At 35.2% G+C, this 12,464-nt stretch overlaps 1 protein-coding gene and 2 pseudogenes across 9 annotated transcripts in view; 1 reads left to right on the top strand and 2 right to left on the bottom strand.

Moving 5' to 3' along the window:
- Cerk (Ceramide kinase) overlaps positions 1-12,464 on the top strand; it is a 65,893-nt gene that overhangs the window by 27,526 nt on the left and 25,903 nt on the right. Inside the window, exon 1 of one of the 9 annotated variants that reach the window (XM_073991144.1) lies at positions 6,148-6,217. The exons of the other annotated variants lie outside the window; for them this stretch is intronic. The gene's annotated coding sequence lies outside the window, so the exon portion shown is untranslated. Of the gene's footprint in view, positions 1-6,147; positions 6,218-12,464 lie in introns of those variants that run through there. 9 annotated transcript variants of the gene reach the window in all.
- LOC141406099 (U4/U6 small nuclear ribonucleoprotein Prp31-like) lies at positions 2,545-4,488 on the bottom strand (annotated as a pseudogene).
- LOC141399572 (U4/U6 small nuclear ribonucleoprotein Prp31 pseudogene) lies at positions 2,829-3,331 on the bottom strand (annotated as a pseudogene).

Below are 12,464 nucleotides of genomic sequence, written 5' to 3'. Positions count from 1 at the left end.
CGATGTCATGGTAGAACAAGAAAAGGTAGCAGCAATACCCAACTGACTGAACTGGGCTGTAATGTTAGTGTCAAATTCCATGCGACATTTTATATATTTATTTCTATGTTCGATTTATATTAGGGATATACATTTTTTGAAGAGCAAATTTATTCATCAGAAAAAAACTATTTCCCATAAAGACTCCTTCATATCATTGACATGTAACCTCCTCCAGGTCCGAAAAAACATGCCGCACACTAAACCACCTCTTATAGAGGCGGTACTATATTTGTTAATATATGTGGTATTTTGTTAAACTTCAAAAGAATAAAGCCCTAATAAACATGTGCTTTTTTGTTTTCAAAAGCAAACGATTGAAACCGCTTCTCTTTTTTCAATGAATTACCAGCGACCCCAAATATTTTTGCAAGAATTCTACTTCCTGCGAGAAATAATCCATTTAGTGGAATGATATGGAAACATTCAAATTGAAAATCTAACGAGTTTTCATTCATGTTTTTCAAAATATTCAATCAAATGTGAAAAATTATTAGTTTTTTAAATTCCAATAATATATAGACATTTCCTTATTTTGTCTACATGTACGTTGACACTACGTTTACAAACAAAAACAAATTTCTATGTGGTTGTTGTTGAGTTGTATTTGTTGTAGTATTTACATTACCTGGTTTGTTCTATCCATATGATTGGCTAAAACCATGTTTATATTATAGCCTTTTGCAGGGTTAACCTTCTTTATGAGGATTTGTTTGACGTATATGTAATGGAATTGACATTTAAAACCCAGTGGGTTTGTTAAATCCGGTTATATATAAACGTGCTATAATTCCTACCTTTATTGCAATACCTAAAAAATCAAATGCAAAAAAGTTTTGTGACTACAGACTTATTACCTTGATGTGCCACATTCTACAATTTTTTCTTGAAGTTATCCATAAACAGATATATGCCGAATGTGAATGAAGCTGCTATGGGAGACTCTCAATTCGGTTCTTGTTCAGAAATGTAGAGATGTGCAGAAGGACGTTTTCATATGGTTAATTGATTTTGAAAAGACTTTTGACAACGTCCATGATACAATGATACAAGGTAACCTCACGCTCAGAGCTCACAGAGTTGTATTCGATTTGCCGTCCCTTCATTGACAAAATGATTTTGACAAACTTTGTATGTATATGTTAAAATATACATACATATGACAGTTATATTTACAATTTCAAATTCTAAACCAAATTTATTGTTTAACATCTTTAAATTAAAATTTGAACAAAAAATAAATTGCCATTTGAAAATTTCAAAGACAATGGCATTGCCACAGCCGGCAATGCTGCTGATGATATATTTCTTAAGGTTTAAAATGCAAGCACACCCGAAATGAAACCAGAACCTCAACGAATTGTTTGTGCCGCAAGTTCCAAATGAGAGGAGGCGAAATCTTCAAATACTCCGGCTACAACTGCTGTGGCTATTACAATTGTTGTGGCCACAACGTAAACAATTGTCAACAATTTTGGAAACATCACCAATAACATGCATAAGGCGCGATAACATGCAACGTACAATAAAGGATTCAATAACACCAACTCCTTCCCTACCTCAGGAATCCAGATCTTCGGATACAATAAACAAAATTAAACCCAATAAATATGTAGTCGCTGGTGGTGATACTCGTGGTGCTCCGCCACATAACAAAGAAGATAATCCGGCAAACAAAAAATATCATCTGCAACTTTGACCACAGATGGAGTTGCAAGACACAAACCATTGGCGGCTAAAGGTGTGGGTGAAGATTAAACCGAAACCATTTTTAAAATGCCGATGGCATCACCGCAACCAATTAAATTTCAATTTCGAAAATGTTAATGGCTCGTCTACAGCCCATTATATTTGAGGAAGAGAAAACTGAACAATAACAAAATTCCACTGCAACCAACGAAAATGGCAGAAGATAAATTGTCGACCAAATTGTCTATGAAAGACAAGAGCATGGCGGATGCTGATAATTTCTTTGGATGATTTACCCAGTCACAACTCAAAGCCTCAGAGGGTCTCTGGCTAAGAAACTAGACAAGCCAGTGACAGGTCAACTACGAATGGCCGCAGAAAGCACATAACCCAAAATCCTAAAAGTGTTTGCGATATCGAAACTCCCAAAAAGCAAAATCCTAAATCAAAACAGCAAAATCCACGGTGGCGAATTTACCTATACCTAAATTAAGTTTTCAAATAACTTATCTTGGAATAATGTAGTTATGGTTACATCACATTATAGCATCGAAGTCAGCCAATCGGTATGGGTCCAAGTGGGTATGGGTAGGTCCAAGTAATACCTACCCCACAAACGCAAAAAATGATATTTATTTAAACTTAGGGATCTGTTCTAAGCACATTTATGTCTATTGCTCTTTTTATTGATTTTTGCAGTTACAGAAAAGATTCTAATAAAAAAGACAATATTACAAAGTTGTTACGTTACTTTTTAATATTAAGTATAATAACGGTCTAGAAGATAAAATCTGTAATGTCTTATATTTAATTTTTTTCCACTTGTTGGCCTTAACTACAGCCATGGCAATAGTACACTTTTCTGCAGCCGAAGCGTCGGAGAACCTCGATACTTCCCGAGATATTGGACTCTGAAATTCCGAAAATTGCATTGTTTACGTGGAAACAAGTTACACTTTAAAACATAATGTTGTTTCCGTGTCCGAGATTTGCACCTATCCATAGGAGAAAGTGATAAGTCCCCGGCCGAAGGCCGGCTAATAGAATAAATATACAATTTAAAAAAAAATTAAGATTTTTCCGCCTGTTGTTCGTAAAATCTATTTGTCAGGGTCTGTCAGGGCATAACGTTCCTTCATTTTCCTCACCGCAACGTTTCTTTTTACTACCCTCAATTGGTTTGGGTAGAGGTTTTATAAACTTCACGGGAGGTGGTTCTTGTAACTTATCCAACTTCTTCTCAATATCCTCCTTGAACTTCAAACCAATCTCCCCGGGCAGCCAATACCGCCTTGGCGGCCACCAAACGAGCCGCGCCTCAAGTCGGTTGCCGTGTCCTAGATAAGTTATGAAAAGAAAACATAACCGGTATGAGGTAACATTTGTGTTTTGGAAAAGCCGGCCAAGGTTTTCTTTTGCGAACCCAAAACTTGGACATTACAGGCAGGCATTTTGGAAAGTTTGGTTAGGCCACCAGCAATACCCAACAATTAGGCAGCCGTAAAAGCACCTAAAAGAAGGGATTTTTGAGAATCGACATACTTTTTAACAATTTTTAAAGCACTTACCCAATCATTGACAGATTTGGGGCAATAAATGTCATGCGACTCTCCACATATTCATTTATTTGGTTTTAATGTTATTCAGCTCAATGGGCTTTTTCCGAGGGAGTTAAAAGGGTACTACAAAAAAGAAAGGAAACTTTAGCTCCCATATTCGGATATATTTATTTAATTATTTCTCCTTACCCCTGAGTGGCGGAGGCTGTCACTGAAGCAATCATAATAGTGGCATGTGTTAGTATAGCCTGCAGCTCTTCATTGTTCTTATCCTGATCCAAATCATTGCCCAATTCCTTGACAGCCAATAGATATTCAATTTCCCCCAAAATCAAAGACTCCAGTTCGGGAAAACGTTTTTGATACTTCTCCTTGGCAAATTTGTGAATAATTTCTGCAAAAGAAAAAATTGATCAACATTTCCAATTTCCAAAAAGGTTCCGAAAGACTTACATATCTCATTATTCACATCAACGGCCAATGCATTAGCGTCCACAATAAATCTATATTCTGGATCTGATTCCACACTTCCCAACATTTCACTTGCGGTACGTTGACGCTGAGAATACATTTCAATTTGTTGCAAGATATTCTGTAAACGTTCAGAGTCTCGTAGTTTACACAATTCCCTTATGGAACGCACTTGAACATCAACATCCATTAGATTTGGAGTTGGTTTGAGAAACTTTTCAATATCTTCCGTGACCTCCTCCGAGGTGGTCGTATCCATTCCCGCCAAATCATCATCGACATCATTATCATCGGCATACATTTTAAGAGCACTTGGCAGAAAAATCTGAAATTTTTACCATGGGTAAAATCAATTTGTTCCGTATGTTCGTTCGTGTACTTCAGTTATCAGTTTCTGCTTCCTCTCTATACAGACTCAATTCGGGCACAATACGAATTAAGCCAGCCTCTTCGTACGGATCTTAGCTACTCGTGTCACTCGTGTCTGCATTGGCACTGGCGTCCTTCTGCTGCGATGAATTGGAGTGGTCTCTATTGGATGTAGTGCCGATATTTACATATTCATCAGATGAAAGAACTGCAAACAAAACATAATTCCGATTTGCTTTTACACATTTATTTTATCGTGTTTCCACAGAATTTCAATAGATTCACATGGACCGCGATGTCTGCATCGGTTTTCACACTGCTTACAATTTTTTATTAGCAATTATTCCAAAAATTACGCAAATATTTTATATACACAAAAATTTCAAATAAATATAAACAAACAATATTTTGTTATTGTCAATGACATACAATAACAACAACTTTCATATTGTTTCGAATGCATGGTTGTATTTGGCAGCTCAAGGACGGGTTTTTCAAATGAGATTACCTTCTTATTCTGCCATGGACAACGTCTAGCTCGTCAAATTAATGTCTATTCTGAGAGGCATTGGTATTGAAGAAAAATAAGTAAGAACAAAAACTTGAAACCTTTGAAATATACCGTTGCATTTTTAAAAAACTTTGCTTGGACTGCCTGGGTCATAAATCAAGAAGTTTTAAGAAAAATGAATTTCGGTCAATAATTGTTGCAACCTGTCAAAAGCCGTAAAATTGCATACCTATGTAGAACTATAAGTACAAATTTCTCCAGACTATTATTAAAGGCAATGTTGAAGGAAAACGAGGCAGAAAAGAGTTATCTTGGATGAAAAATTCAGTATTGGACTGAATACAGTGATGAATGAAGTCTAATACACACTGCAAGAAATAGAGAACTAGTAGCACTAACAAAAAATTAAATATATAAAACAAATATGTACAAAGAATAATGTATTGTATGAACACTTTATATCCGAATACCGTATGTGCAAATAAAGAAGAAATTTAGGTGTAGATGGAGCATAACAAACCTGCAAAAACAGTTGTAAAATTATGAATGGAAATCATCGATTTGTTTTTATTTTCCGTTCACATATTTTGTCTTTGTTCATGTTCGTTACTAGGCGTTTACACCAGACAGTTTGTCTTCAAATACAACTCTGATTTACTAACACATACATACATTTGTCGGTTGTCTCCCAGCTGTCCATCATTTTTTCACAGACAGCAGGGTTAACAAATTTTTGACATTTTTTGTAAAAATGTGTGAGATAATAATTGAAATGTGTTTAAAACAAAAGAATATGAACAAAAACAAAATATGTGAACGGAAAACAAAAAGAAATCGACGATTTTCATTCATAATTTTACAACTGTTTTTGCAGTTGTCTGGACGGCCACGTCACACATGCAAGTTTTGGGTTTTTGACAATCAATACATGTACTCAACTGTCCTGTCATGTGTAAACGCAGGGTTTGTTTCCAACACATTTCAATTATTATCTTACATATTTTTACAAAAAATTTCAAAAATTTGTTACCTTAATGTCTGTGAAAAAATTATGGATAGCTGGGAGACAAACGACAAATATATGTATGTGTAAGTCAGAGTTGTATTTGGAGCATAGGAGATAGATGCTCTCTTCGTGTTCAACATTGATTTGGAGCAGGGTTACTCACGACTGTATTTAAGAGGTTTTCTTGAGTTTTCATTAGATATTTTACTTTGTTTTAAATATAATTGTCATTCTACAAAATTTTCTAAGATGTATTAATTCAAAGATTACAACAAACTTCGATGTGTTGCTGGATTAATAAAACTTAAGAGAATCTTGCATCTACGGTAACGTAAAGGCGTGAGCACCAATGATTTGGAGACAAATCGTCTGGTATAACCTCATGGGCTTACTGTGGCTCTCATATTTTTCTCATAGTTCTCCTCAATTTTTTTTAATGAACCCAGTCTAATATACAAAGTTGTCTTATCTTTATATGTTTTAAAATCATTAATAATTGTGTGTGTTTTCTTTTCACATTGGACTACCGCGTAGTACGTTTGTACTTTTGTTATGAGGTGAAGTTGTGTCGCTGTGAGTAATTGCCGCTTGCTTTTATGTATTTATGAGAAGTAGATTTATTATCTGTGAAATGAAAAGACGAAATAAACAATATAGAAACCTTTAAATACTTCCGCTATCATTTCAAGTTAAAACTAATTTTGTGAACTGAATGTAGGGTACTAAATACTGTATGAAATTATAAATTATTGTAGGACAAAGTACCGATTTTAATAATTAAATTTGTGGTTCAGCATCAAGCCTCTCCAAGTTCAACAATATGATTACACCTTATACAAACTTTATTAAATCCCTATAATTTACAAATCTTTATACGTACATATGTAAGTATATTTGTTGTTTATATATCAACCAAAAGTACAAGTAAATATGTTTGTACATACCTTTCCACTCATGCATACTGTCAGCGTACATACATATGTATGAAAAAAAATAATAAATACATATTAACAAGTCGTGAATTGTTGAAGGTGAACTGTGTTTGAACTTGAACTTGTGTCAGTAAAGTCTTGTTTTTTTAACATCTCTCCCTCTCCATCGGTCTTAGCAAAAACTCAAATACGACACAAAAACTCTGCTGCTTATTGTAGATTTATTGTTTCAGTTTCCGTGGCGTTATTTTAGCTTATTTTCATGCTAAAGATTCTTATTTTTAGCGAAAAAGCTGATCGTTTAGTATTGTGTGTGTGTTTTTTTTTTTTTTTTTTTTTTTTTTTTGAAACATGAGCAGAGATTGAAACAAGTCTTGCCGAAATTTCATATATGAATTTATTCCCACGATTATCAGAATTGTTGCTCTCGAAGAAATGGCATTAAAATCGACACCATTTCGGGGGGCCCAGTCGACAATGTTTGAACTTTTGCAAGTAAAATATTATTTTTATTTTTCGTTTGTAGCGCATTGGTGGATTGTACTCGGAAGATCTTCTGTTCGATTCCCAGGCCGTTATCATTGAACTCATATGAATCGGGGTGCAATCATTGATATGAGCAGAGCTCCGAATACTCGCTCGAATTCGAGAAGAGTTTCACTCGCGAGTGGAATTCGAGCAAGTTTAGGCGGCCAACTTGCCCCCACCCCACCACCAAACAAAAACTTACCCACCCCCAAATAAACTTGACCCACCCCCTCCAAAACATTGCACGGAAAAGAAAAATTACCACCTCACCCCAAATTTTCACTCGCGAGTAAATCGGAGCTCTGGATATGAGAGAAGTCTCTTTTGTCCCTTCTGCGATGTATGTGGAACAATTATTATTATATTAACGCATTGAAATAATCATCTTCATTAGGGTTGTTTTTGTTGTAACAGCTAATGATATGTTTGGAAGTTCATATTCTGCTTAATCTGGATCTGGTTTTAGCGCTATAATAGTTGTAAAAACCAACTTTTTGTTCAGTTTTTCAGCATTAAAATGTTCTTCATACTCCGAAGAAAACACCCACAATTCGTTTTTGTACCTTATAACGGTGGTCCACATTTAATAGCGTACTTTGAAAAATATTCCATATTTTAGCAAGACAAAACAATTGCAACTCACTCCGTCGCTAAATAAATATGGCTCACAATTATGACTTTTTGCATAATGTTTGTGTCACATCCAGATTTTTAAGATTTTTGTTAGTTAAGGGTCTCTTTAAGACCGAATACATCAATTTATAAAGCTAGAAAGTTACATAATGAATGGGAACAGAATATTTTATTCTAATTTTTTGGCACTTGATAAGTTTGTAAAAGGCTGTTATGTGAACCTATCATAACTCGGCAACGCAAGTGACGTCGTACGCATCGTCGTGATTGTGCGTAGATGATGATAGCAATTGCTTTCGGTTCGATTGTCAAATTTTGTAAGTATGGCAACATTTCGTGTAATGGCGCTCTGCAGCCAACTTGAATGTCAACGATTAGGATTCATTGCAAAAAAATATCCGAACAGACAACACGAACACCAGCTAAAGCAGAGGAATAAATAAGTGTAATTGCATATTGGAAAAAAATAAAAAGTACAATCTCTCCCCAATTAGAATTGGAAATTTATCAAAATTAGCATACACTAAAGTAGTGTATCCAAATTAACATCGATTTCTATCGAAATTAATAATCAAGGTGAGCCCTTAAACTTATTTAAGGAAAACTGTGAAGTGAACAAAAATTTACACAAAATTTTTGCCTTCTTTTCTTTAGATATCCCGTTGGCTAACGGTACCCTATCGTGTTATACATACTCTAGGTACACGTTGCCAACGTGGACCACACGTGTTTGGCGCTATCCAATTCAATTAACATACCAAAAGGATTACGCCACCGCCAATCCCACAGTTGTTCTTTTTATATTTGCGTGCACCTTACATTATTCCATATTCGAATTGCACCATAGGCTAATAGCTTCGAAAGGCAAACGCTGTACTCTTTTGAGATACTGGGGTATTCATACCAGGCTTACAACATTCCGAACGTTTCATCCCCAATGCCTATTGGAACATGTGTTTAGCTGATGACGTCATATGAAATCAAATCTTGGACAATACTCCCAGGTTGCCGTTCAGCATTCCCCTCAAGACCGCGGTTGAATTGTTGTTCGTACATTTTTCTTCAAGATTTTGTCAACGACCATCTGAATTGTTTCTAGCTCCACTCACCGCATCCTCTAAAGGCAGCATCATATGAAAATTTTGACAATCAACAACCCATCAAACATTTGTGCATGTTACACCTGGTGAATGTCATCTTACCATAAAGGAAGCTGAAGGCTGCCCATATATGAATAACCGATGGCGGCGGTAAGAGTTATATCCTACGTGCCTACCAGAGATCGGAGTAAGTAATCATAACCCTGTCGGGTATAATTGAAGCAGATAAACATCATAACTTGTGGTACCCACCCCCTTCAGTCACAGACGGGAGGGTGTGGGCCCAACTTTTTACAAGTCCCTCGACGGTCAGCCGAGTTACAACATCACATTTTGGAGATTTTTAAGGGATTATTTTACAATTCTATTTTCTTTATTTGTATGTATATAAGGCAACACCAATGTACGTATATACTCGTTGACATATCTTTTCAATTTTTCGATTTTGGTTGGTCAAAATTATAACGGTTCGTCGTCACGTGGTACAGCCCACTGGTAACAGTAAACGAGTCTAGTGCTCATGACGATTGTTTTTGTTAACCTGCCATAAGTGACAATTCTTAAAATCATTTCATGATTTTATCATTTCAATGTTTCTACGATTTTGCCAAAATTTATCACTGATTTCATAACCATATAAATCGTTAATAAGCCTAGATCGTTTATTTTATCTGACACTACCCCCCCCCCCCCCCTCCCTCTCCTTTTTTTTTTTTCATTGATTTAAGTATTGATTCATACTACCAATCACTTCCCGATCCATAGTTCAAAACAACACGATAATTAAATTGTTGAGATATTTTCGATATTTTTAACAATTTTAAATCGGTTTGTTTTCCGTGCTGACGACGAACCCTTCCAATATTCTATTCTTATGTTCAATTTTGCTCCTTTATTGTAATACCGATTTGGAAAGATAAATAACATTGTTCATTATCAATACTTTTCATTTATACTTCCTAATGCATACATATGTGCAATATATCTAAATATATTAGATATATTTAATTATTCTGGCCACTCTAAAGTACAACCTTTGTATACTTTGTTGTATTTTCTTTAATTTTTTTTTTTTTTTTTATAAACCATTTTGTCAATTGTTGATCCCACTTCGTTGAGTCAAAACGAAATTTTTGAAAATTGTTTAGAAAGAAAACCTACCCATTGAGCTCGATAGGATTTAGGTATCATTTGGTATAAATATTTAGTGCGCATTGGCACCAAGAAATGGGATTAACAAACAAAAATTAAATAATTTTTGTATGTATCCTACAATATTGTACCTTTGATTGTATGTATCCACCTTTTTTTTTTGTCCACTTATGGATTTGAATTATAATTATAATAGTTTTGAATTATAACTTGATCTCCTCCTGGATAAATATATATTTTTGTGATTCATGAAATATGAACTGAACATGTTCTAGAAAACTTATTTAAAAAGGATATGTAAGTGGGCGGGTTCAGTCAAGATATATTTTGGGGGTCTTCATGTATTATTGAAGCCCATATGGGGGTTCTCATAGAACCCATGGGAGGGAAAGAAGGGGCCCAACACCACCTAAGGGTACCCATGATAACAACAACAACAACAACTTGTCAGAACGCAACAACAACAATAACGATTAGTGATGACTTTCTTTGTGACGCAATATTTTTTTTTGTACGTAGCCGTATGTGGCGACTGAGTGTAGCCGGTGCACATCAACTAGTCTGGGCCCCCTACCACCTTGGCCAAACCAACCTACAGTTCCACATACGCCCCTGAACGTTACAAAATGGCGCCCAACGTACTGGCCAGGTTCAATCCTGGTGTACTGTAATTTGATTTTTGTTTTTCTTTATTGATTTTGTTTTCCTTCGACTTGAGGTGTTATGGTATTATATGATAACCCTTAATAGCGATTCAAAGCAATCAATTGTAATGACTTTCTTGATTTTCACCTTATAGAAAGGTATTTTATATGTCATTGGAGTATTATACTTATGATAATATCCAATTTGCGATAAAATGTGATACAAATCCATTATTATTTTTCAAGTCATTTAAGATATATTGTCATTCGCTTTTGACATTTAAGGTCAAGGCAATTAGCGATATCTTGTGTGTCTTGTTATTGCGTCACACCTTGAAGATCATCAACTGAAAGTTTTAAGAAGATTTATTGCTCTGCAGATATCTGCTAATATAGATACTTATAGTTGGTTTGCAGTTGAAATCGAATAAATTTCGTAAATGTAAAAGCTATTACATATATTCTGTTGTTGTTGTTTATAATTATTTATGACTGACCCAAACCTTTTTACATTATCCTTATATATATGAACGATAAATTTTTAAAGTTTTTTTTGACATTATTTGATTTAATTTTCTGAAGAAGAAAATTGGAATCATCCTTGTTGACATTTCAATTTCTATATTCTTGATTTTTTTTTTTGCGATTTGCTTTTGACGTTTTGAGACCTTACGTTGATTGATTTTGTGAATTTGTTTAAAGCAAATATTTTGACGAAATTGCACTCAATCTTCGTCAGTTTAGTAAACATTGAATTTGGATTCAAAGTTTTTTTTGAAAGAATAAATTTAGCTTCTGGTGATTTTGATTAGATCAACGTTGAATAAAACTTCTACTCAATGCCTTTTGACCTACGATTGTTGGAATATTTTTTTTCCGGGGAACACATTTATTGACGTTAATTGTTGCCCGCTTTATGACTTTGTCGTTTTCTTTCCTTTCTGGCACCCGCATTAGAGAAACTTTTTGCACAAATTTTATTTCCTGTCTGGGTTGGGAATTAAATGTGAAGCATCGTCGTGGAACCTGGTGAAGCCTTTCGAGATTTCAATTGGGATCTGTGGTGCATTAGCTTTTGTCAGATTTTTCAGAAATTTGTGATAGTAATTTACTATTAACTTTGCTGGATTTTCTGCCGTGGTACTAATTATCATTCCTTTTCCGATTGCGTGAGGCATAGGGTCGTCGCCCTCAAGACATTTGTTTTTCTCTTTTTGATTAAAAGACGGCAGGAGGGGTTTGATAGGCTCAAACTACCGATTGCTAGTTCTTACTTTTAAAATATATAAGCTTTAAGTAGTAATATATTTTTGTTTGTTTTCACGTACACACAGGGTGTACACAGAACTGGACTAACTGTACCCGAAGACTGGTTTTCAGCTCGACTCGAGGTCAACTGAAGTACCTTAAGGTTGTAGGGGCGGTTAGTCTGGAGAGCCTTCGGACGGCAGCGCTCAACCTTGAGTTGGAGCATTTTCCGTAGGACTGGTTGTTGTCTGGTTGTCGATTTCCCAGTGTATCTTTAGAAAGCCGTTCTATGCTTAACTAAAGATACACTGAAGAGACCTCGAGAAACTCTTTGAGGAAATTCTAACCGGCAACAATCACTCCTACGTTTGAACAGTCTACTCCATAGAACAATAGGGGTAGGCGAAGAGGACTGAAGAGCCTATCGAAGTCCTATATATATTTTTTTTTTTTCACCAGCTAAGACCTTTCTTGTTCTGATTCGAATATTATTCGAATTAATTTTACCCGGACTTACAAACTTTTACCCTGATCTACCACAGCTTAGATAATCTACTGTCTCAATTTATTCTGTTTTTCAGGA

Source organism: Musca autumnalis, unplaced genomic scaffold, assembly GCF_047663935.1.
Source record: "Musca autumnalis isolate F117 unplaced genomic scaffold, ASM4766393v1 scaffold_1, whole genome shotgun sequence".
Taxonomy (NCBI): domain Eukaryota; kingdom Metazoa; phylum Arthropoda; class Insecta; order Diptera; family Muscidae; genus Musca; species Musca autumnalis.
Note: the sequence above shows the minus strand (reverse complement) of the source record. Positions and strands in the feature narration are given on the sequence as shown.